At 42.5% G+C, this 20,895-nt stretch overlaps 1 protein-coding gene across 12 annotated transcripts in view; it reads right to left on the bottom strand.

Annotated features, from left to right (window-relative positions):
- Positions 1–20,895, bottom strand: part of TBX4 (T-box transcription factor 4) — a 117,568-nt gene that overhangs the window by 94,946 nt on the left and 1,727 nt on the right. For 6 of the 12 annotated variants that reach the window (XM_061604970.1, XM_061604980.1, XM_061604969.1 and 3 more), the window contains exons 3-4: positions 7,199–7,298; positions 203–252 (exon numbers count right to left, since the gene is read on the bottom strand). The gene's annotated coding sequence lies outside the window, so the exon portion shown is untranslated. Of the gene's footprint in view, positions 1–72; positions 148–202; positions 253–587; positions 700–741; positions 908–1,822; positions 2,146–7,198; positions 7,299–20,895 lie in introns of those variants that run through there. The other 6 variants (XM_061604974.1, XM_061604977.1, XM_061604976.1 and 3 more) reach the window with 6 other exon arrangements.

Genomic DNA, 20,895 nt, shown 5'->3' with positions numbered 1-20,895 from the left:
GTATTCCCATTGCAGTTTCAAAAACCAGTATTTAAACGCAGTTCTTTAGGCTGCAGTCTTATACACCCTTACCTGGGAGCAAATCAATCGGGCTTGCTTCTGAATAGACATATAGAGAATCACACTCTTTTTCCCTTTTCTTTGCATCTTAAAAACAAAAAAAACTTTTATTGCACAGCATAAAAATGGAAATTTCTCTTACCTTATCCTATCCTAAGTCGACTCCACGGAGTGTCTTTCCTTCCCAACCACCTAAAAAAAAAAATTAAATTGGGAAAGGAAAAAAAAAACCACAGACTCTTATTTTCTGTGGAGCTTCCACAAAAGACAATGGTATTTCAGAAACAAACAAACCAAACATTACTGGTTCTTTATGGGACAAGATTCCCCCCTCTGTTTTTTTAAAAAAATTAAGACTTCTCCCCCCTCTTTTTTCTATCTTTGAAAGTTAATTTAACCCCCCTAAACTCACTCCCACTATCACGTGGTGCAGAAATTGGGAACAGAAGCAAATTTGGAAGGAAGGGGAGAAAAGGGGGGGAAGCAATCTGGGGTCAGCCTTTTAATAAACCATTTTCCCCCCAGACCTGAAATATATTTATGCATAAGAAGCTGTCTAAGAAGCTTGATCCTAAAGGAGAAGGAGGGACAAGGAGAGAGAAGTCTTATTTGGCTCTGGGAACGGGAAAAAAAGCAATCTAGAGCAAATCTCCTATATTAAGAAAGGTGGGTTGTTGTGACCTGTTGCTTATTGGGGGGGGGGAGAAACAGGAGTGACGAATTTCCAAAAATGTGGATTTGAGGCTGCTGCCTGTTTTTTGGCTACAAATCGCAAAATTCTCTTTTATTTCCCTCAACCGTGAGGAAAGAGCCGAACACGTGTTTTTAGCTTAAGAGCCCTCCTGTTGGGAGGTGGGCAAACAAACAAAAGGTAGCCAAGAGTCTGCAAAGGGCTGGCTTTTGGAAGGAAGTTCTCTTGAACTGAACGGGGACTTACTTCTGAGTAGACATGCCTAGGACCGCCCTGTGAGTCTGCTATGCTAAACACAACCCTGGGCCACTCTGTGGGGTTTACTTCTGAGTAACCCTGCATAGGAAGGAAGGGTTTGGTCTGTAATTATGGAGAGCTTTTTCGGTGTGTTGGGTTTTCTTTAAAGAAGTTTGGTCTCATGTCATCAAATGATGTCATTAAGTATTTGGATGATCATGCTGAAGTTTTCCAGTTTAGATTTTTTGATGCTCTTGGTTGTGCAATTTTTAAAAAAGCCCCTACATTTTAAACACTAAAGTAATATAACTACTTATCCATTTCTGGAGATCACCGTGTTGAAGTCAAGACAGGATCTAGGGAGGTAAGGTTTCCCCCAAAAGAACATCTCTGCCTGATTTTCTGAACGCAAAGACAACTCGTTTTTTACAACAAAAAAAGTGCCCCTCTCTCCCAAAACTGACTTCCAGTCTCCCACCAAATCTATCCGAATTTTGCTTTTCTAATTTAAACTTATTGTGAATTTTGCCGCTTTTTCATCCTGATCTTTTAAACACTTTTTTAAGTGGAAATGCAGTTCAAATTCGAATGATCATGGATTTATTTAGCGCGACCGAAGCCCCGAGGCGCTTACAGAACTCTAAACTATTGGGACGCGTTCAACAGTCCAGAGGAAGGCGTATTGTTTCCAAACAATCCTGATGTTCCTTTGCGGCTCTTCTCTCAGCCGATTTGTGTTTAAGGATGTCCCTGAAGGGCTCGGGGAATCTCGGTTATTAGACAGTCAATATATAAACACCAACCCATTAAAAAAAAAATCCAAATTCTGCTTACGGGTTTCTTGCTTTGATTCAGCTTTCATTTTCAAGAGGATCCGAGAATGACCATCGGCAAGTACAAAACAGCTAGTAGAATTTAACTCCCGAAGTCAGAGTGTGTGGGGGGGGGCCTCGCTGCCCTCAAACTCTCCCCATTTCGGTCTCCGATGCGTGTGTGGCGCGTTGCGACTGGCCAGTGGTCACGCGCAGATACTCTGTACATGCTCAAGGTACTCGTTATTGCCTCGCATATATATGGCCCGCTTCGAATTACACTCTGGCAACGAATCCACGGAGGATGCAGATTGCAGTAACGCCCCAACGCCGGAGGCGGGGGGATTGCATCTTAATTTTTATATTTTAATTGCTTCGGTGCTACTCCAACCACCCCAATTACCCCAAACACGGTTACATGAAAATACTCTCGGAATTTATTTCTAAGTCAGATTGAAGCCCGACTGTAAGCTTTCTTCCTTCCAGATCCATGGGCCTTCTTGATAAAAACATCTTTTTTTTTAACAGTCTTAAATCCCAGCCTACTTACAAAGCAATTTGATGCATGTTTACTCAGAAGTAGACGCCATTGTTCTACTCCCTTGTGAGGCTGCAGTTCTAGACCTGGGAGCGAGTCCCATGCCACTTACTTCTGAGCAGACTTGCATAGGATTGCAGCCTTGTTCACTTGTTCTTGAATAAGTTGCACTGAACAGAAAAGCTTTAAAATATGCATAGAATTCCTGGAAAGAGCATAAAGGAAACTCACGGAGGAACACTGGCTTGTTACTTGTGCGTATACAAAGTGGGAGGGAGCCTTGGCAGCATTTGAGGTCCTTATAGCAAACTAAGGTGGGTGAAGGTCCCAGGGGGGCCAGGCTGACCTTGTTCCCAACAAGTGGAATTAAAGGGTGCAGGCTTCCTTGGATTTAAATCACTGCACGTTTCATTTCAATGGCATTTACTTCCAAGTATGGCTGAGGCTGCTTCAAGCTATGTTGAGAAAAAGCTGTGTTGATAAGGGGAAATACAGCCAGCTTCCTGATGAGACAGAACTCTTCTTCAAGAGATGACTTCTCTTTTTTTTAGCCTGATTTCCCTTCTGTAAATGATCAAAATTTGGGAAAGGGAAGATCTGGAAAGTTCTGAGAAAGAATGCCCTCTGTGGCCTCTTTTCCGTTGTGCCCCACACAGATTTTTTGAGGTGTGCATGTGTGTAACTTTTAAAGAACTCGCTCCAAGTAAACTAGATTTCTTCCTGCAGATCCAAACCTTGGGAGTAACAGACAACAGTCCGGAAACGAGGAATGACTGGAGAAAATTAAGGTGAAATTAAATTTCCAGTGATTTATTCCAACAAACGTCTGAAACAGGTTTATCACTATTGTTTGTTTTGAGTTCCCACTTGAGAACAGGACAGAGAGAAGCCCCTGCTTAAGACCTGGAAAGCAGTTTCCCAAAATGTAAAAGTTTTAAATAAGACATAGCCAGTGACCAAAATTAGTCTCTCCCCCTCTTCCTTCTGAGGAAGGAGCCTTGGACAGAATAAGAGCGCAAAAATGTTTAGGGGAAATGGGGGACACCAGTGTAAAAACTTCTGTTCCCACTTTTCCTGGGCACAGGTGGCAAAAATGTGCCATCCAGATCAATTTTGGGCTGTTATGTCTTTAAAAAAAAACTCCTTTTGGGATGGAGATTTGCACAAACTAGTCAAAATCAAATGCATTTAAATCTTGGTGATTTTCCATTGAAATAGAACTTTAGAAATGATCAATAAGATTTACTCCCTTGTGGGGCTAAGTTGCACATTCGCATTCTACCCCTTTCTCATACTTCTCCCTTAAATGCTTGCATTTCTAATAGAAGAGGAATTATTAATTGCTTTCGTTCCATTTCTTTAAATGGAAATTTTGACTGGGCAAACATCTGACAGAGGCCAAGGAATGGGAGACCATTTTGATGCAATCCAAAAAAGATGGTTCTTGCCAGGCCTCTGTTTATTTACTCAAAAGCAAACCCTGCTAAGTTCAATGAAGTTTTCTCCTTTGTAAAGTGTATTTAGGATTGCAGTCCAATCCAGGTTTGCTGGAAAGCAAATCCTTGCTTTGCTCAGTGGAACTTATGTCCAAGTAATGATATATACTATAACCTCTTACAGGCTGCCACTATGTTTACTCAGAAGTAAATTTCACCAAGTTCAGTATTGACTTACTATCAAACAAGTGTGCACAGACAGGACTGTAGATGTGCAATCTGATCTTCTGAATGTTTACTCTGAACTAAATCCCACTGTATTCAACAGGGCTTACTTCCAAGAAAATGAGCACCTTTACAGTGAGATCCTAATCCTTTCCTCAGAAGTGCCATTGTGTCTAATAGGGCTCACTCCCTACTAAGTATGTTTAAAATTACAGCCTTAAGGCACCCATTCTCCTTCTTTGCTTTTTTTTGTAAACTTTTACTTAACTACTAAAACATCACATTTAATGAACAAGACAGAGTGTCCAGCCATTTTAATCCGCCAGGCCTCAAACAAAACCTTCAATCTTGGAAACTTCATAATCTCAGTATTGAATTAACAACTTGGCTTTTATTTCTTCAACCCAAACACAGAAAACATAGGATTGTTCTACCCCATTCAGGTTTTTTATTTTAGCACCAAGAAAAATACTAGGATACTCATTAGGTGAGTTTTTTTTAAATATAAAGATCGTAAGAGATTTCACAAAACAAAAACCGCCTTGAAAATTCTGAATTCCTCCACTCTGCAATTGACAAAAGATATACAATCATCTTGGAGCAATTAACATCACTTAGCCTTAGGAAAGCATTACCAGTTCTTTGAACCTTCCTGTTGCACACCAGTTTTTGTAAGGTATACATTTGAGCTTTATATAATAAATCTCCAAGAGAGGGCTGGTAGTATGGGTGTGCATTACCTCCTTGAAAGAGGAACTGATTCAGTCTCCCACACTTCCAGCCATGAAGCTATGAATTCAGCTATAGTTTACCCTATCAAAGTGCCCTGCAACACTTTCCCGTTACATTTAAAAAATGCAGCTTTTATGAGAGGTGGGTAAAACAGAAGAAGGGTAATAGCAGCAACAGATAGGTTTTCACATTGGATTTAGAGCAGAGGTAAAGAACCTGTGGCCCTTTCAGATGTTGCTGGACTACAGCTCCCATCATCCACAGCCATTGGCTATGCTGGCTGGGGCTGATGGGAACTGGAGTCCAACAACTGGAAGGTCACAGGTTCCCCTAGCCAGCCTGCCCTACATGTAGAGATTCTACATCTGAAGAGATGTAGGAGGGTTACACTGTGAATCTATCACCAAAAGAAAATGATAGGACAGGCAACAGGTCCCTAGGCATCATTATTAAAAATATGCCACATTGTTTAACAGGCTTCTCTCAAGTAAGCATGCACAGGATTGCAGCCTTAAGTGCTTAGGAGTTGGATTCTGCCAGTAGCTTCTTGTGGGCTTGAAGTTACCAAAAGGTTACACGAGCACTCCAAAAGTAGTCAGCCAGAGAAGCCCACAAGAATGGCTCCCTCTCATTTGTCCTTTGTATCTATCCTTCAGAGGTACACTGCTTTGGATTGTGGAGTTTCCATTAAGCTATCATGGCTACTGACAGACCCCTATTTTCCCTCCCTGAAATTTGTCTTATTCATTTACCCAAGCTGGTGGCCATGGCCACAGCCACATCTTGTGGACATGAGTTCCACAGGTTAAGTATGGACTGTCTGAAATATTTCCTTTTGTCATTCATAAAGACATCAGAATTGCCCAGGCCAGTGGACCATCTAGTCCAGCATCCTACTCTCACAGTGGCCAACCAGATGCCCCTATGGGAAGCTCACAAGCAGGAATCGAGTGCACCAGCACTCTCCCTCTTGTGATCCCCAGCAACTAGTATTCAGAGACCATACTGCCTCTGACAGTGGAAGTAGAACATAGCCATCGTTGCTAGTAGCCATTGATAGCCTTCTCCTCCATGAATCTGTCTGATCCCCTTTTAAAGCCACCTGAGGTGGTGGCCATCTCTGCCTCTCATGGAAGTGAATTCCAGTTTAAATATGTGCCATGTGAAGAAGTACTTCTTTTTGTGTATCCTGAATCTCCCAACATCCAGCTTAAGTGGATAATTCCAAGTTATAAATTATAAATGGGGGAAACTCTTCTCTGTTCATTTTCTCCGCAACATGCATTACCTTCTAACTACAGCCAATCAGCCTGGGTATCCCATTAGTTCTTCTTAGAATCCCAGAATTTCTCTCTCTCCATCGAATCTATATTTTGTCCCCACAAAAACTATAATATTCCCAAAACCACAACTACAATTTTTGTACAGAGTCCATTTCTTCCCCTTCAAGCAGAAGCATTTCTAGGGGTTTTTTTTTTGGGGGGGGGGGGGGTTAACGCACACTTAGTTTTTTTTTCCTTTTCCCTTTAATGTATCTTTAAAAAGAAAAAGTGAAACCATGCCCGCTATGTAAACAGAGAAAGTGAGTGTTTGTACAAAAAACTGTCAGAACACACTGCTTTGAACTTCTCTTCAGATTCCTTGGGAAGGATAGAAGAGGCAGCAGGAAAAAAATAAAAAAATAAACAGCACATACAGGGCTGTTAAAGATGCATACAAAAAAAACCTGTCAACATGGTAAATTTGGACAAAGCTGAAATCCTTATCTCCTGGTCCTCTTTTCCTTTAATAGCCAGAGTTTGCAGCCATTTGAGCATTTGAGCATTTAAGCTGCTTCAGATTATGAAGAATTGGTATATAGGGAGTTGCCTTGTACTGAGTCAGACCATCGATTCATCTGGCTCAGTATTAGGGGTGGGGGAGAAATTAGATTCAGTTTGCATTTAAAAAGCAAACTTACCTAATTTTGCACTTTCCGAGACAAGATGTGAACCAAAACATAGCCATCCTTCGAAATTTGCACTTCTCTAAATTCTGCAGTGCAGTTCTCTAGCCAAATAATGTGTACAAAAATGCACAAGTTAAGTTAAAAGTGTGCATAAAAATGCATGTATCTCTGAAAATATACAAAATGCATTATATTAGTGGACGTTGCTTTGCAAAGATGTGCATATTAGGCAAAACTGCATAAAGACTTGTGTATATTAGGAAAAATTTGCAGTAAAGTGCAGATGAATTTTCATGAGGGCTAAAAAAAGGTATAAGAGTAGTGTGGAAATGTGGAGCACCAAATTTAAGACTGGCAAAATGAGAAACCAAAGTTTTATTTTTTATTTATTATTTGATTTATATCCCGCCCTTCCTCCCAGTAGGAGCCCCAAAGGTTGGCAGACTCGCCCCCCATTGTCTGCACAATGAATGGCAACAGCTCTCCAAGGTTTCAAACAGGTGTCATGCCTGTCCCTACCTGTAGATGCTGCCAGGGATTGGACCTGGGACCCGCTGCATGCAAAGCAGAAGCTCTTCTACCACTGCGCTATGGCCCTTCCCCTCGGTAAGAAATGCAACTGAAAAGGAAAAGGGAGGAGGGGAACAAAGATCAGAACCCTCATGACAATTTGATCTATATTTACTTCGAAATAAAATACTGACAAAACATTTCTCCTAAAAGCTTCTCTACTTATGTTTTTTTTTCAGGATCCTCAATGTATGCCTCTGAATATGCTTTAGGTGGAATTTTGCAGTATGGAAGAGGGGAAAGAGAGAGGAATCAACAAGGGTAGTCACCTGTAGCTTAACTGTGTTTCCAGCATGCATATATTTTATTGATGTAATATCTATCAGTGTAAGAAGCTTGTGCAAGCTTCAGAGTTATACAGCATTCCTCCATCGGGCACAAAGAGAAGCCAGACAGAGTACTTAGGTTATGAGCAACTAAAAACCATCTGGGATTTCAGACAGTGGCTTATTCAGAAAGCATCTGTTTAGCATTGAAACAGAAAACACTCATCTACAGATCTGTTCTTAAAAAGCAGAGGAAGCAGAGTTGGTCAGCTAGAAAAAATGGCAAATCCACAGTTGGGCAATACCTTTCATTAAGGTCAACCAAAACATAGCAAAGACATGAGCAAGCTTCAGAGTTCTCAAACTCTTCCATCAGACTGGATGTTAAGAAAATTTCAGGGTGAGATGGTGAGGAGAGGGGAAAAAAGCTGCCTCTATTGGATCCACAAAGCCTGCATAGTCCATCTTAGGAGGGAGTGCAGACTTACAGCACAATCCTACATATGTCTACTCAAAGGAAGTCTCACTGACTTACTGCCAGGTGTATAGGGCCCCATTTGCACCCCATATTTAAAGCAATACCACACCACAGAGTCATGTCTTCTCCCAAAGCATCCTGGTAACTGTAGTGTGTTAAGGTTACTGAGAGTTATTAAAATTGTGGTGTAGTGGTTAAGGTGTTGGACCTGGGAGACCAGGGTTCAAATCCCCACACAGCCACAAAGCTCACTGAGTGACCTTGGGCCAGTCACTGCCTCTCAGCCTCAGAGGGAGGCAATGGTAAATCCCCTCTGAGTACCGCTTACTGTGAAAATCCTCTTCATAGGGTCGCCATAAGTCAGGATTGACTTGAAGGCAGTCCATTTACCATTTTTATTCCCCTCACAGAGCAGCACTCCCCTGACTTTTGATTGTTAAACCACTTTCAGAACTGTAGCTCTGTGAGGAATAGGATGCTTCTCGCAACTCTTGGCACCCTTTATAAACTATAGTTCCCAAGATTCTCTGGGGGAAAGCCATGACTGTTTAAAGTGGTACGATACTGCTGCAAAAGCATAGCGCGGATGGCATGGTAACCTCATTCAGCTGAGGAAGTAGGCTCAACTACAGGGGTGGGGAATGTGAGGCCCTTCAGATGTTGCTGGACTCCACATCCCATCAGCCCTAGCTAGCATGGCCCATGGCCAGGGATTATGGGAGCTGTAGTTCATCAACACCTGGTGGGCCACAAATTCCCATCCCTGCACTGCTATTCAGAGCTCAGGTTGCATTGCTGGAACAAGCAAGAAAATAATGGCTGATCCACTAGTTTTTAAACAATAAAAATCCAGCAATCATTTGGATCTTCAACCATAAGCAACAGACGCCCATTCTTTATCAGACAGATGACAGAAGGAGAGAGAAACACAGTAGTTTTTAAATTAGCAGACCTGGAGATTTAAGTTTAGGTGGTGTTCACAGTCAAAATTCAAGAGGAGCCAAGCTGCCTGGCATTAGCAGGGTTGGAAACCTGTGGCCCTCCAGATGTTGCTGGAATTCAACTCCCATCATCCCTGACCACTGGCTAGGGATGGGCAAATATTTTTTTTTAGAATTTATCAAATTTGCCCTTCCAGAAACAAGATGAGAACCAAAACACAGACGGCCTTCACAATTCACACTTATGTGAATTTTGCAATATAGTTCTCCAACCAAACAATATTTACAAAATAAATATATGAAGGGGAAATGTGTATAAAAATGAACATATGAGTGAAAATAATGCATAATATTAGGAGCAATTGAGGGCAAAAATATGTATATTAGTCAAAACCGCAAACAAAAATGTGTTTAGAAGGAGAACTTTGCATAAAATGCTGAAGAGCTTTCATGAGGATTTTTTAAATTTAAACAATTGCAAATTACAGCAGAAATGTGGAGAATTAAGACTGGAAAAATGAGAAATTGAGAGAATTGAAAGTGAGAACTGAAAGTGACAGATCCTTCTACCCTACTTGGGAATACACCCCACTGAACACAGTGGGACTGACACTGCAATCCTATACATATCTATTGAAAAATAAGTCCCACTGAATGAGTATAGGATTGCAGCCTTAGTTCTGATTACATGTCCATAGGATTGTTCTGTGTAAGCATTTGCAAAATTGTGTTTTCTCATTTATCTGTCTTTATTGTTGTCTCTTTCTTCTTTGGCACAAGTTTATCACCCCCAATTCCATTACCAAATTTTAGATTGTAAGCTCCCAGGGGGCAGGGACCTTCCTCTTGTTTGTCTTCCTCCACAAAACCATGTACGTGAAAACCATTATCAATTACCTATTATCTTCCAGTTTGTATAGTCGAAAAAGAAAAAGAAAGTTTCCAGTGAAGATCTTTGTCCAGGCTGTCTGGAAGCTGCTGTGATGATCCCTACTTTTTAGAATGACATTACAGATACAAACTATTTCATATATAGGCGTAGAGAAGAAATTAGATTCAGTTTGCATTTAAAACGCAAATCTCCTCTATTTTTATTTTCTGAAACAACACAAGAACCAAAACACAGGCACCCTTTGAAAAGTACACTTCTCTGAATTTTACAGTGCGGTACTCCAGTCACATAACGTGTACAAAAATTCATATATTAGGGTAACATGTGCATAAAAAATGCATTATATTAGGGAAACTTGCTTTCCCTAATACAGTAATACCTCAATTAACAAATCCACCAGGAAAGCTCCTTTTAACAGCCTTGTTTAGGTGCAGGGGACATGGGGGGACACACACACTCTGACATAATCAGAATGTGGTTCCTTGGCTACTGGATTGTTCTCACACATAGCTGGAATGGTGCTCCTTGCCATGTGGTGCAGGTGCCTCCACAGTAGACAGGGCTTCCACTGCCCTGGAAGCACTGTTTAGTGCAAATACATTTGCTTGAGCATAGGGGAGGATGGCACAGAGACAGAAAGAGAGAGATACCAAGCACAGGGGGGGGGTGGCTGCCCCTTGCCAGCCTGCTCGAGCGTACGGAAGGGAGAACTGTGCTCAAAGCTTCAGATTGCTATAGCAAGATGCTACACGATAAAAGAAAAAAAGGCAAGGCAGGCATCCCTGCATGCATTTTGGAAGAAGCCTTCAAGTGGTCTATATGCGAGGCTTACTTGGCCCGGTTGTTTCATTTCAGGCATGCGTATTGTTAGTTCTGAATAAAATGTTTGCTGAAATATGTTGAACTGGTCTTCTTTTTTGTGGTGTAGGAGCCTATCCCTATTATTTTCATGTTACTCCAACCTCTGGTACCAAAGCTTCTGTTAAAGAAGTAATGTCCAGGAATGCGTGTACTTCGTTAACTGAGGTATTACTGTATCACAGTGTGCATATTAGGCAAAACTGCATGCAAAAATATGTATGCTAATGAATACATGAGGGCTTTTCTTTAAAAAAATTGCAAGCTGATGTGGAAATGTGGGGAAATTAATTTAAGATCTGAAAACTGAGAGAAAATGAAATTGACAGATTCACCCATCCCTAGCAATATATATAACTGATAGCAATACATAACTCAAAATATGAGTTAACAAGGTGGTGACAAAATGTGCGCATCGCTTGGCATATGCTGGGTACTGAAATTCTAAACATACTAAATGCTGGAGCTGACAGGCATAGAGGTAGTATTACTTCTCTTTGGAAAACCTTGTCCCATAATAATACCAAATATTAGGGCTGGGGTTATTCAGCTGTAAGAGAAATACCCTCTGCACTAGTCAAGTCTTTCTCACTAATCGACCTGTTCAGGGAGCCGCCAACAAGCAAAAACTCTGTCCAAACCCACCGCACATCGCGTGTTAGGAGGGTTCTAATTAAACCAGAGTCTGTTGCAGCCCAAGGGTTGCGTTCCCACATGGACAACCTAAAAGGTGGGTGAGACAAGAAGCAAAAGTGGACAGAACAACAGATGTGACCGTGGCTACATTCCAGCCTTGCGCAAAAGTCACAGGGCTCTCCAACCTGTTCTCATAGTAGCCAACCAGATGCCTCTGGGAAGCCCGCAACAAGGACCTGAGCACAACAGCAGTTCTCTCCACCTGTGGGCATACTGCCTCCGACGGTGGTGGTAGAACATAGCCATGATGGCTAGTAGCCATTGATAACCTTATCTTCCATAAATTTGTCTAATCCTCTTTTAAAGCCTGCCAAGTTGGTGGCCATCATCACCTCTTCCTGTAGCAGCGAATTCCACAGTTTAACTATGCACTGTGTGAAGTAGTACCGTATTTGGTATACACTGAAATGTCCAACATTCAGCTTCACTGTATGGCCCCATTGCGTTCTAGTATTATGGGGGGGGGGAGGGCCTCCCTAGCCACTTTCTCCACACCATGCACAATTTTATATGCTCAGAACGGGTACCTCTGAGCATATTCTGAACTCTAGGAATTTGTTTCCAGCATCAGAACGGAACTCACAATCCGGTCACATAAGAGACTACCCCAGATTAACTTTCTTCATTTCAGGAGCCTAATTTATGTGGGGAAAGTCATTTTGTAATTGCTGCTGTTAAACAATTAAGAGGTGGAAACCTTTGTCAATGTGCTGCAGGTCACCTAGAGATTCCAATCCACTAGTAGATGCCAAACTTATGCCCACCCTTGCCTTACCACATAGCATAAGCAAAAAAAAGCAGACATCTCTGCCCTGAAGAGCATTGACTAGGGTCCCCAAACTTTTTTGGGCTAGGGTGCACATCTTAAGTCTAAAAAGCACTACAAAATACACATTTAACAGAGAGAGGGGGAAATTGGCAATGCCCCTCCAAAGTCAAGCAAAACACCTACAGATACACCCCTATAAAGCATACAAAAAAGCAGGTATCAAAACAGACATCCCCTCAACCAAACCACCAAAAAATAAAAATAAACAAGTCTTTGAAGGCACAATGGTGTCCACGGGCGTTCAATTGTGGCCTCTAGGCATAGACTCTATGTTGGAAAAGGGCCACAGCTCAGTGGCAGAGCATCTGCTTTGCAGGCAGAAAGTCCCAGTTTCAATCCCCACCATATCTAGGGGGAGCTGGGAATGTCCCACCTCTGAAACCCTGAAGAGCCACTGATAGTCAGTGTAGATACTGAGCTAGACAGACCAATGGCCTCAGTAGAAATGTGAAGGCCCAGGGGAGAAAAACCACATCTTCACATCTCTAGATTTGAGTCAGTATAAGGCAAGTCCCTAGATTCAGCCAACTCAATGAGTATGTGTCTTTATCCTTTTTCTAAAAAAAATTCTGAGACAACCATTGGCACAAAGAATTGCAACCTGTTTTGACTCTTCCCCCACTCTTTTAAAAAGGAGGGAAGGAAGAGAGTGACTTTGCAAGGAGAAGAGAGACTTTAAAACATTCCACTGATTAACCTAGGATTCTAGGCACCTTTGAAGTCCGAGTAGAACTCAGTGTATGTTTTTAGAAGCCTCAAACCACTTTTTCAGAGGTTTGGAGACACCCTTGATGTCATTACTCGTTAGATAAACTGTGAGATAAGTCAAGATAGCGCTGAGATGTTGCAACAATTCCTCATCATCACTAAGGAGTGAAGCAGGGGAGACGTGGGAAGTTGCCCTGACAGGAGCAGTTAGTCAAAAGCACTCATCACTGTCATACATCTGCCTTGGCTGCCAAACACTGATGATTAATCTTTTTTTTAAAAAAAAGTTAAAGCCATGCAACAGCTACATTTGCAGTTTCGTCATGGGGAATCTTGGGGACAACGGTGGTAAGAAAAAAAATAGACAGAATTGGACTATCATGTTTTAATGCTTTTCAAGATATGATTGCTTATATCTCCCCTCCATGCCCCCACGCTCCAGGCCTGCCATTGACAGTTGGAGCATTCTAAAATTTCTCTTTACTTCCGCTGCTTCCCTCCACATTACTGAGGAAATCCTATTAATATACCTTCCAGATTATGAAACTACAGTGTATCAAAGGGAAAACAACCGTTCACTGCTTTAAAGCAGGGATGAGGAACCTCAGATCTAAGGATCAAGTGTTGCCCTCCAGGCCTCTTCCCAAGCCAAATCCCCTCCCCAGGCCACTCCTCTCACCAGCCCTTGCTTTGTACCCTTCCTTGAGTGTTTATGCCTTGCGCTCCAATAATGCTTCTTGCTTGCCCAGGGGTATGCAAATGTGTGCAGCAATTAGCTATTGTACAAAGATAAATTCCGTATTTGTTGCTCCGCCCACTTTTGCCTCTGGCACCACCCACCACTGGCATGTGGCCCCCAGAGCGTAGCCCGTAAAGGAATGTGGCCCTTGGGGTGGAAAAGGTTAGGAACATAGGAAACTGCCTTAGAATGAGTTAGACCAGCTTTCCCAACTAGTGGGCCACCAGATGTTGTTGGACCACAATTCCCATCTTTCCTGGCCATTGGCAATGCTGGCTGAGGCTGATGGGAGTTGTGGTCCAACAACATCTGGTGGCCCACTAGTTGGGAAAGGCTGTTAGACCATTGGTCCATCTACCTCAGTATTGTCTGCACTGACTGGTAGCCGCTCTTCATGCTTTCAGAGAAGAAGTCTCTCCCAGCCCTACCTGGAGATGCCAGGGATTGGCTTCTGTGGGCAAATCAGATACTCTGCCCGCCACTGACCCACAAACATTACCCACCCCTTCACTTGCACTTATTGCAGTTATTTTTGCTAGTATTTTTTTTTTTTTAAGTAAGGTGAATCATTTTCTGAAGCAGGCAGGCAATAGATTAAGAACCTCGATCTTCCTTTTAATCCAGTTTCTGAGTTTGAAACAAGAGTCAATTTCACACACACAAGGGCTTGGCAAAGTGGGCTGATTTCTCCGATGCGGAAGATGCTTTGCGGACATAGCTATGGAGTTAAAACGGTGCTAAAAGCCCTCCCATCTAGAAGCACTGACCACACATTTCCCACTGCAAGCTACATGTGAAACTGCAAGCAGCCCTTTCCGCACTTCAGGAGATGGAGGGCTGTGTTCACAAGTCATAACAGCCAAATTGTCATTTGTTTCTCTGCAACAAGCCACGGGCACTAGCTAGTTCTCAGCAAACCACAACATCAGGGGTCCATCTACCTGCTCATCTTCCAATGTGATCTATGTCCCCATCTGACAGCAATACCTTTCTGCATCTTACACAGGACAAAACAGGCCAGCCTCTATAAAGAGGCACAAATCTGACATCAGAAATGGAAATATTCAAAAGCCCTGGCAGGAATGGAACATTTCCACCACACAGGACATTCTGAAAGTGACCTTAAAGGAGCCATCCTGGAGCAAAGGAACTCCAGCTTTCAACACTAAACTGCTGACTTACAATACATTAGGAGTTTCAGCACTATCACTTAAGGACTGAACAAAGGATTTTTAGCACAATATACGATTTATTGGCTTGCCAATTTCAGGATGTCATCTGTACTTTTATTATTTAATATTATTTTATTATTTATTAAATTTATTAGTCGCCCATCTGGCTGGCCGTCCAGCCACTCTGGGCGACATACAAAATAAAAACATACTTTTATGCATTTACAACTTCCAAAAGAATAGCCAGTGCTATCCTGTTGTGGCAAGCCCACCACAAGCAAGGCTCATGGCATCTTAAAAGTACCGCATATATTTTTAGGATAAACCTTTGTGAACTAAGGTCCATCAGATTAAGTCCAGGCCTGAACTGATCCTTGCAAAGCAACCATCTTCGGGTTCTCTTTATTATTTAAGCATAATAATAATAATAAATACCTACTTTTTTAGCGTGCTTGTGTATGTGTATAAGGGGAAGCCAAATGACCCTGATCAGCTTGAAAGGACCAACGTGACTGCAGGAGAAATCTTCTATTACTGGCCTTCAAAACAAGCTTATGGGCCATTTCTCAACGGATTCTGCATTGCATTAGCAGCCCCATTTCACTGCAAGGCCCAAATGACCAGAGCTTGGAAGTAACTAGTTACAAGTAGCTAGTTACAAGTAATTTATTACCTTTTTGAGTAACAAATGGGTAACTTCATTACATTTTGCTGGTAATAGAACTAGCAGCAACTTCATTACTTTTGAGGAGTAATTGTAATGTTTCTAGCGTTACTTTTGTGCATTACTTGGGGGGCAGCAGGGGAAGTCTTCAGCTCCACTGATCTCTGAATAAAAATCACGTGCTTCAAATTGGGTTTCTGTGCAGCGTTGTTCTTCCTTCATGCTCTATGGGTGCTTAGGAGGCGACGAGGGAGGAGGTGGAGAGCGAGACAGTGTGGAGAAAACAATTGTTCAACAATTGACAGGAGTGGAAGGAGAAAAGAGCTGGAGGCAATATATATATATACAAAAAATATGTGTGTTGGGGTATCATCATTGCTGGGGGTGGGGTGAGGAGACGTGAGATTCTGTTATGCCATTCTGTTAATCTTACGGATAAAAAAAAATTCTACTACCCTCTCTGTGTGTGTGCTTATTTTTAATGTTGTTTTAGGGTACTTAGATGTGCAGCAGCCAAGGCCAGCACCTTGTAGGCAATTCTTTTTTTAAAAAAAAAGTAACTAAAATGTAATTGTAGCAATTACTTTTGAGTAAAAGTAAAGTAAGAACATAAGAACATAAGAAGAGCCTGTTGGATCAGGCCAGTGGCCCATCTAGTCCAGCATCCTGTTCTCACAGTGGCCAACCAGGTGCCTGGGGGAAGCCCGCAAGCAGGACCCGAGTGCAAGAACACTCTCCCTTCCTGAGGCTTCCAGCAACTGGTTTTCAGAAGCATGCTGCCTCTGACTAGGGTGGCAAGTAATCAGTTACTTTCAGAGCAACTGCAATTGTAACAGTAATTACTACTTTTTGGGGCCATGTAACTGTAACTGTAATTTATTACTTCTTAAAAGGAATCTTTGAAGCTCTGCAAATGACGTCAAAATTAAGCTGCTACTTGGGAGCATCACAGCAGCCCTTGGCATCGCTGCTACCTTAAAGACCACTTCCTTCCTCCCCAGCTTAAGGTGGGTCACTAGGTCAGGGAGAGGGCAAATTGGGAGTTTGACAAAGGTTACTGTGTTACGGATTTCCGAATGGCATTTGGGACATGACTTATGAGGGATGAATCGTGAGGGCAAGAGATTCAGCCACACCATTAAGGGGGTGACCCACTCAAAAACAAAATTGGACAGTAGGCCGTAAAAAAAAACAATCAACAGGACAGGGGAGTTGGCAATGAAATCACTCAAATGCCAGCACCAACCATCCTATAAAAAGGACATTGTAAGTCAGGAGGAAGCCCTGGGAAGCCTCAAGGTTAAGTACTTCTCTCAGTCACAGGAAGAGCAGTTTAAAATATTATATGTCAACCTGCGAGTGAACAATATCTTAAGTCCCATGGACAAATCTCCAATCGAAGGCAGGTCTCAGCCTCCCTCGGCTTTACTCTGTGAAGTTGCTTTCAGTTTCAGGGTTCAGTGCCCTGGCCATAAGTGCAACGGGAATAAAAAAGGGTACCTCTGCACCATGTGGAGAGTGTCCTTCCTAAGGAGAAGCGCAAGTCCAGGGTCACCCTTTCAAAAGGCGGTAGAGGAAACGAAAAGGTTCCCACCAAGGCATACAAGCCCATGATCTTTCCCAGACCTCGGAAAGGAAGGGGTGGCAGAGTATCTGCTTTTCCACGCACAAGGCCCCAGACTTAATCCCAGACATCTCCAGGTACAGCTGGGAATGTCTTCTGCCTGAAACCCTCGAGAGCTGCTGCCAATTTGACTAGAATACTGCACTAGATGGCCCCAGTACAGCTTCATTATGTTCCTGTATCTTAATTTTAATAATTGTTTATTTATTTATTTATTATTGAACTTCTATCCCACCTTTTCTCCAAGGAGCCCAAAGTGGCGTACATAGTTCTGCCTCTTCATTTAAACCTCACAACAACCCTGTGGGATAGGTTAGGCTGAGAGGCAGTGACTGGCCCATGGATAAGTGGGGATTCGAACCCTGGCCTCCCAGACCCTAGTCCAACACTCTAACCCAGCCTTTCCCAACCAGTGTGCCTCCAGATGTTGTTGGACCACAACTCCCATCTTTCCTGACCATTGGCAATGCTGGCTGAGGCTGATGGGAGTTGTGGTCCAACAACATCTGGAGGCACACTGGTTGGGAAAGGCTGCTCTAACCACTACACCACACTGGCTTCTCTAATTCTAATTCCACTGATGGTATTAATAATACCACTTTTATCAATCCTTAGGTACTATAGGTGTTATTTTTATGCTGTTATTTTAGTGGATTGCCTTAAAGTTGCCATGCTGTACCCTAACTTGGTAATTCATTTTAAAGGCAGTATATAAATTGATTTTAGAGATTTTGATGATTAAGTGGTATATACATCCTGCTACATAAAAGAAAATATTCATCCAACTGCCGACACACAGAGTATTTAAATATATACGTTGCAGCTACATTTATATATACAACCCCCTCATTAGCGATACAAATGTTATATTGACACAATCTAAGGGTAGTAATCAATTCTAGTCTACTCAGAGTAGACCCACTGAAGTTAATAGACATGATTGACTTGGGTTCATTCATTTCAATGGGTCTTCGTTCACATGTAGGACACTTTTGGCCCTCCAGATGTTGCTGAACTACAACTCCCATCAGTGCCAGCAAGTATGGCCAAAGGACAGGGATTATGGGTTCCCCCACACCTGAATTAATGGTTAGAATGGCTGCAGAGGGAGGGGGGGATCTGTGCTTTTGGCATGCATATTAATTAGTACATAGGCCCATTTAATAGTTTGTAACAATAAGTGATCAGTGGGTAGAACCACTGAGTTGCCCAGAGATATAAGCCAGTTGGGAATAATTACATACAGTCAGAAATATGCTAAGGGGTGTGTGTGTGTGTGAGAAGACGGGGGAATCCCCCCTCTAACTTCTTTAATATGGAGCCCCTGTGCACACTAGGATTAAAGGGGTGAGGGGACGATCTGAATTACATGCAACACTTCGCTTTAATAAAAGCAAACTAGACATAATTAAAATACACAAATGGGTGAAATCTTGCTCTGCAAACAGATGGCATCCACTGTGGAAGGCAGGCAGCTTTCGCTGGTTTCTAGTGCTCCTTGAAGCTCCTGGAGACACGCCCTCTCCCAAACTGCTGTGGAAGCACTTAGAGGCCTTTTTAAACTATTTGACAAATTCACAGCACACGAGCGATCAACCCCCCTCCTTGATCAGGCCAAAGTCCCACCAGGTCAGGCGTCCTGTTCTCACAGTGGCCCAACCAGGCAGGACATAAGCACATCAGCAGTGTCCCGCTTGCGATTCCCATTTATTTATTATTGTATTTCTATCCTGCCATTCCTCCAAGGACCTCAAAGTGATGTACACGTTTCCCCTCTCTCCATTTTATTCTCACAACAACCCTGTGAGGTAGGGTTAGGTTGAGAGGCGGTGACTGGCCCCAGTGAGCTTAATGGCTGAGTGGCAGAAGTATAGTGGAAACACAGAAGTACAGCCTCAGACAGCGGAGGTTGAACATATCCATCCAGGTTAGCAGACATTTTTAGCCTTATCCTCCATTAACTTGTCTAACCTTCTTTTAAAGCCATATGAGTTGGTGGCCATCACCACATTCTGAGGAAGCAAATTCCCAAGTTTTAGCTAGCTGGGGTTGATGGGAGTTGTAGGCCAAAATGTCTGGATGGGCACCAGGTCAGCCAAGCCTGTTGGAAAGAATTGCTTAAAAATAAAATGGTGGGCATTCTCAATAATTGCTTACCACATATGAAAGGCATACCCCTAAACCCCTCACATGATCTGTACCCCCAAACATCAACTACAGAAGATCACATATGGCCAAAAAAAAAATCCAGCTCCTAAAAGAAACCCCAGGAAACTCAGATGTACCTTCCTTTAGCTATAAAATGTGGGGAGGGGGGGAAGAGATAAATATTTTGGCATCAGTAGGTGGAAGACAGCTTACTTCCTCCCTCACACCTCTGATCTTGTCAGGTGACGGAAGATACTTCCTAAAGGCAAAGAACTCTGCCCCACAGCACTAACTGGGAAGAGAGCCACATTGCTTATGAGTGCCAGAAGGTTACACACACATCAAAAGATGTTGGGCTGTTTAGGATTTTTTATACAGAACACTATCTAAGTCAGCATTCAGATGCAACCTTCAGATGACATCTTTTTCCAACAGAAAACCTAATAAATAAAGTAATAGGAAAAGCAAAAATTGTTGGGGCGGGGGATGTTGCAAAAGAAAGCTTACAGTTTAACAAACAGGCCTGCAACTTATTAATAAACAACAGTCCTTTATTCTACCTCCGAACCTTTGATTTTATGCTTGGAGGACTTGTTGGATGAGCAAAGAAGATATGTCACTAATAAATAAATATAAATAAAAAAAGAACAGGCCTAAAGGTATATTTTGAGAGCCAGTGTGGCATAGTGGTTAGAGTGTTGGACTATGACATGGGAGACTAGGGTTCAAATCCCCACATAGCCATGAAGCTCACTGGGTGACCTTGGACCAGCCACTGCCTCTCAGCCTCAGAGGAAGCCAATGGTAAACCCCCTCTGAATACCGCTTACCATGAAAACCCTATTCATAGGGTCACCATAATTTGAGATCGACGTGAAGGCAGTCCATTTCCATTTAAAGAGATATTTTACAAGCTGGTTCACATAAACACATGTATACTCATCAATGGCTAGGCCAGGAATCCGCATAGCCTTAAAAATGGGTTGGTTTGTCCTTAAGCAATGCTAGAGGAATTCGCTGTTTACAAATTCAGCTGTGTGAGATTCTGCACTTCTCAAAGTGAGGCCTTCCAGCCAGGCAAAAACACTCAAGGAGGGTGCAAAGCAAAATCAGTGAGAATCCTAACTGCCAGACAGAGAGACCTGGAGGGCCAACATTTGGCCCCCAGGCCCAAGCTTCCCAAATCTCTTCCGCCACCTCCTCCCAGTGAAGTTAATGCAAGTTTACTTTTACAAGACCCCAACATGGTGAAATGTCAAGAGGGTTTGACTAAATTCAACAGAACCTCGTTCCCAGTTAGGGAACCCCTGATCTCGCTTGATCCTGCCAGGGTTGCCATCAAGATTTGGGAAATTAAGCAGCTGCCACGGCAGCTTGTTGGCAACTATATAATCAGAAGGAATTATGTTAATTACAAGGAATATGAAATTCAGTCTAAACAGATATTTCATGCACTTCCTTCCCCCACCTCTACCTTGGAAAACTTTTATGTTTATTAGGCCGAAAATACAACTTAAAGGCCTTTTGCAAGCTTCAAATAGTATCACCTAGGCTGCTTTTTAACCAGCGGTTCCCAAACTGTAAATGACCGAGGCCGGGCATGACAAATCAGTCTACTTCTAATGCAGCTT

The sequence above is a fragment of the Rhineura floridana genome, chromosome 21 (genome assembly GCF_030035675.1).
Source record: "Rhineura floridana isolate rRhiFlo1 chromosome 21, rRhiFlo1.hap2, whole genome shotgun sequence".
In the NCBI taxonomy this organism is placed as follows: domain Eukaryota; kingdom Metazoa; phylum Chordata; class Lepidosauria; order Squamata; family Rhineuridae; genus Rhineura; species Rhineura floridana.
This window is presented reverse-complemented; position numbering and strand designations above follow the sequence as displayed.